Source organism: Adiantum capillus-veneris, chromosome 28 (genome assembly GCF_014529385.1).
Source record: "Adiantum capillus-veneris isolate H3 chromosome 28, ASM1452938v2, whole genome shotgun sequence".
In the NCBI taxonomy this organism is placed as follows: domain Eukaryota; kingdom Viridiplantae; phylum Streptophyta; class Polypodiopsida; order Polypodiales; family Pteridaceae; genus Adiantum; species Adiantum capillus-veneris.
In genome coordinates this window covers 5,970,105-5,976,104 of record NC_140958.1, presented here as the reverse complement: position 1 = coordinate 5,976,104, position 6,000 = coordinate 5,970,105, and positions in this window count along the sequence as shown.

Genomic DNA, 6,000 nt, shown 5'->3' with positions numbered 1-6,000 from the left:
GTTAGAGAAACCCACAAACAAGCAAGGAATTTACACTAACCCTAACACCAATGGAACACTCTCACACACTAAAACACGAGAGAGAGAGAGAGAGAGAGAGAGAGAGAGAGAGAGAGAGAGAGAGAGAGAGAGAGAGAGAGAGAGAGAGCGAGATGGTGTACAACTTAGCTTCAACTTTATATTTTGCACAAAAAGGAACTTAGAGCTTGTGGAATCAAGTGACAAGATTTGGTTATAGCATCACTAGCACATTGTCTTTGTAATGGAATTAGCCTATTCAATCTTGAGAATAGCGGAAATTAATGAGAATACTTTCGAGAAATAACTTTGTGAGCATAGCGGGTAGACATAATTGAAGATAGCAACATAATCATAGAAATTAGTTAACTTGGCATGAACAATACTTTTGCAAGAGAGAGAATTTAGAGAATATGACAACAGTTGAGGACCGGATTTATGTGGAGCCGGTCCCCCCTCCAATAGGAATTTGTATTATGATTTCTCCCATTAAGAGAGACTTGTTACAATACATTCTTTGTGTTCCTTGTGACCTAGGTGATGCAATGAAGATGGAAAGCTTCATGCATCACAATCATAGCATAACATGAACTTGAAGAAAGCTTTAATTGTCCCAAGCCTCAGTCCCAAGACCTCAAACACCTTCGAAGGTGGAGAGAGCTAGCAGGGAATGAGGGTAGGGAAGAGGAAGAAGAAACATTTCATAGGAGAAAGAACTAGTTCCTCACTTATCATACTCTTGTTGCTAGCATACATAATAGCATAGTAATGAAGAAGAAGGAGATGACAAGCTCAAGCATTGAAGCATGACTCTTGGTTGGATTTGCACTCCATAGCCAAGAGTGTTGGTGTAGGCTCTCAACCTATACTTGCTTGGAGAGGGAGCTCTTGCACTTTGCATAACACACAATGAGAGTGATTGTGAGTGTGTGTGGGTGAGTATACCCCTCAAGCAAGCCCCTATCTAGCTTGGGTCGACCCCCCCTTGTAGCTCATGCTTGAAGCTCATTGGACCCCTCCAGGCCTAGCCAATCACAAGTAGGAGCCATTACAAGCAACATGGGTAGCCTTGGGACAAGTGTCCCCCTTTACCCTTTGAGAGAGAGGGCTTGATAAATGCAAAATCAATTAGATAATTCAAGTAATTTATCATTGGACCCCTTTGAAGCTTAGCCAATAGGCTTCAAGCAACACATGAAGGTAACATGGGTAGGGGCCTGGCATGTGTCCTTGCTGCCTCTTCAAGTTGGGGCTTCCCTTGTGTGTGTGAGTGGGTGTTCTCTCTCTAGCCCCTAGGAAAAGGGTTCGCCCCCCCTCTTGTAGGAATGATTTTGACTTTCGGTGATCAAGCACCTTACTCACCAAGCATGACAAAGCACTTGAACTAGGGGGTGTTCCCACAAGCATCTCAGGCAAGCTTCTCAAGGCACCTCAAGTACCTTAATCATGCAGTAAGTCAAGCACCTCAAGCATGGAGCCAGTCAAGCACCTCAAGAATCTTAATCAAGCACATCAAGCATGACAAACACCTCAAGCACGACAAGCACCTCAAGTAGGACAAGCACCTCAAGCTTGGGCCGGGTTCCCACCTCAAGCTCAGCCCTAGCTTACTTAAGGTCAAAGGACTTTTACACACATTTATTGGAGGTCTTCAATGAAGCTAACCCTAAGGTCTTATGCTCCATTGGTTAGCCTTGCTCTTTGATAGACCATCTCGCTTTTGGGCCCCTTTACCATTGGCCCCGTGTTGAGATAGATCTATAAGCACATATCTATATCTTAACACTTGTTCCCGTTTATTCTCCCACATTAAGGGATCAATTTAAAATGAGAAAATCATTTGGGTTGGTTAGATATTAGATTTTATGACATTACCTCTCTCTTGAAATCATAGTCATCCTCGACTATGAGGTAGAAGAGATAAAGTCTTAGTCATTAGTCAATCGTACTTAGCGGGTAAAGGATCCCTTTTTACCCTACGACATCTTTCCAAGATGGATGACTAATCCATTTGGTGCTTGGGAGACATAGCTGCCGCAAGCATGTCTGCTCTTTAGTCCATTTCATTCTCCCAAAGTAGAGTGACAAATTCTACTTGGTGTTTGAGAGACGTCGTCATCACAAACATGATTCTAAGCATGCATACTAGTTCAATTTGTGCACAATTAAAAAGAGGACTAGTCATATAAGACAGAAACATGAGTCATTTAAAAGAAATTTGTACATTTTCTTACTCTAATGTAGCATTGTAAGCATTGACAAGGTTCATACTATCCTTAAGTTGTACTCCTTGCATCCATTTAGCATCTTCAAAAGGATAATTTTTGAACTTAATAAGATACCGTCGGATTATCTTAGCATGTCGCAGTACCTTGTCTTCATGCCGAAGGACAGCTTCGGGTTGTAGCACCTCTTCTTGGTCTTCAACTTCGGGAGGGTCTTCAATAATTGGTTCAATTGGTGGCTCTCCTTTGTAGGGCTTAAGTAAGCTTACATGAAAGGCATTGTGTATAAGCCAATGGTTGGGCAACTTGCGTTGATAAGCCGTCTCATTGATAGGCTTCAAGATTTGGAAAGGACCATAGTATCTTTTTGCTAGTTTAGCATTATACTTTTGATGGCCCGTAGGATTTTTGCCCGTCGTTTGCCTTAATCGAGCCTTAGGAAACTTGAGTAAGACCCAATCATTTTCTTTGAACATTAAGGCTCTTCTGTGCTTATCAGCAGCAGCTTTTTGCCTTTGTTGAGAGATGGCTATAGACTCCCTAATCTTTTGAAAAGATTCTTGTAGGTCACGGCTATACTCATCGGCGGCGAAGATCTTCCCATGTATTCTCAGTAGCAAGGGACTTTTAGGTCTTCCCTCTATGATCTCGAAAGGTGCTTTCCCCGTAGAAGTATGTACAATATTATTGTAGGCATACTCTACTAGCGGTAAATACTTTTCCCATTGTGAGCGTTGATCTACTTCGGTAACATAAGTTTTGAGTAGATCGAGTATCGTAAGATTGGCTATCTCACTTTGGCCATCCGTTTGTGGGTGATAGGCCGAAGAGAAATTCAATCTTGTTCCTAGATTTTCAAAGAGACCTTTCCAGAAATTACTGGTCATTCTAGGATCTCTATCTGACACGATGGATGTGGGTAATCCATGGTGCTTGAAAATCTGAGATATGAAGAGAGTTGCCATTTGGTGTGCCTTAATAGTCTTTTTGACAGGAATGAAATGTGCTTGCTTGCTAAACCTGTCGACTATTGTCCATATTCCTGTATTCCCATGGATAGACTTGGGCAATCCAAAGATGAAATCCATGGATATACTCTCCCATGGTGAATTTGGAATAGGCAATGGCTGGAGTAATCCAGGTTGCTTCCCTCTATCATACTTGGTCTTTTGGCATACTACACATTTTGAAACATACTCTTGTATGTCCACTTTCATGGTAGGCCAATAGAAATACGTCTCTACTCCTCGGAGAGTAGGTTGAATACCTCTATGCCCTGCATATGGAGGAGCATGGGATTCATACATAACCTTCTCACAAAGGGAATGAGTAACACATAGCCTATTTCCGTGGAGAAGATAACCATCCTGCAAGGTGAATGGTTCCTCTTTCTTCCCCAAAGCAAGGGCTGACATTATGTCTCTAAAGTCAGGGTCAGTAGCATACTCATCTATCATAGAGGATAGATCATTGTGAGTAGCTATAGACACCGCATTAACTTTTGGTCGTCGTGAAAGTGCATCGGCAACTTGATTGTGCTTATCAGCTATGTGAGCAATATGGAAATTAAATTGCGAAAGAAAATTTGCCCACCTCATTTGTTTGTCGGAAAGCTTGGTTTGCATCATGAAATACTTGAGACTTTGGTGGTCGGTTCTTAGGATAAATGGAGTCCCCAATAGGTAGTGCTTCCATGTGTCTAGGGCATGTAGAACAGCTAAAAGCTCTTTCTCATAAATTCCCAAGACTCGTTCATCACCATTGAGCCTTCGGCTCTCATATGCTATGGCATGCCCTACTTGAAGCAAAACCGCTCCAAGGCAATCACCACAAGCATCACATTGGACCTCAAATGGCTTTGAGAGATCCGGAAGCACGAGGACTGGTTGGGAAGTAAGCTTTTCTTTGAGTTTTTCAAAAGAATTTTGCTCCTTAGCAGTCCATACAAACTTAACGTTCTTCTTAGTTAAGTCGTGTAGTGGTCCTGCTACTCGAGAGAATTTTGCTATGAAGCGTCTATAGTATGCACACATACCAATAAAGCTTCTTAGCTCATGTAGATTTCTTGGGTTAGGCCATGCTTTTATTACTTCTAACTTTGATGGATCCATTTGGATACCATCTTTAGAGATAATATGACCTAAGTATTGAATCTCTTGAAGGAAGAATTCTCTTTTCTTTTGGTTGAGATAAAGCTTGTTCTCCCTCAATGCTTGAAAAATCACTTGGAGATGCTGCTTATGTTCCTCCAAAGACTTGGAGTAGATGATGATATCATCAAAGAACACTCCAGTGAATTTTTGATATGGTCTAAAAATTTTCTCCATCAAACGATTGAACGTAGCTGGTGCATTAGTCAAGCCAAAAGGCATGACTAGATATTCATAAAGACCAAACGTTGTGCGAAACGCGGTCTTTAAGATATCTTCATCCACTATCCTTATTTGATGATAGTCACTCTTAAGGTCAATCCTACTGAAGTAGGTAGAGCCTTGTAGCTTATCAAACAGATCTTCTACCCGGGGTACGGGAAATCCGTTTTTGATAGTGATATGGTTTAGTGCTCGATAGTCCACACACATACGGTATGTACCATCTTTCTTTTGCACTAAAAGGACTGGAGAACAAAAGGGAGAGGAACTAGGCCTCACCATCCCTTTGTCTACCAATTCCTGTACTTGCCTCATAATCTCCTCTTGTTGAGCTTGTGAGACTCGATAAGGAGGTTTGTTAGGCGGTGAGCTTCCTGGAAGGAGCTCAATACGATGGTCATCATCCCCTCGTTTTGGAGGTAGGTCCATAGGGATATCATCGATGAACACATCTTGGAATCCTTTTAGAAAAGTAGACAAGTCTAACTCTTCTTTATTCCTATCATTTTCATTTGATGAAACATTATTAGCTTTTAGAGACTCTTTGACATAAATCATGTACGTAGAAACTGAGCTCTTCATTGATTTATCAAAAGAAAGAGGATTTACAAGTGGAATAGTTGGACCACGCTCACTAGCATCTATATACATGTTCTTTCCCTTGTAAGTGAAGTAAATTCTCCTTTCAGGGAACTTCATGTTGGTAGCCATGCGATCAAACCATGGTGCCCCTAGGATAACATCCTGATGTTGGAGAGGAGAGATGAAGAAGTCTTCTTTGTCGACATAGCTTTGGACATGAAGCCTCAACTTCCCAATCAAGGGAGTAACCGAGGCTTGTTGTCCCTTGAAAGCTGCATCAACGACTACTATATCTCCCATCTCAAAAGCTTGAATGCCCAACTTGGTGGCCAACTCTATTGATATGAAGTTAAGAGTAGATCCAGGGTCGAACAAGATGAAGGCATCATGCTCTCTTACCTTTCCCCAAGCATAGGAGAGTGATGATCCTTTGCAATGAGCATCCTCTTTTGGAGCTTCGATGGTGGAAGCTCTAGGAGTCTCATTGCGAGTATTCTTCTTGGGGCAAGAACGATAGCCATGTCCTTGCTCTCCACACTTGAAACACTTATGGTCCTTGCAAAAAGCTTCAAGCTCTTCAGGAGAGAGTTTGTTTTTACCTTTGTAAACTCCCTTCTCCTTTACGCCGCCGCCACGGTTGACCACCACGATGAAAAGAGGATTTGTTGATGAAAAATCCTCAATTTGCAGAAGTTATCATGGTTAAGATGCTGAATTTTAGATGAAATTGTAACATAGAAGCAATAGAGAGAGACATGGAGAGGGTGTATGTATGTAGAGGTTCATAAAAGAACTATAGGGAT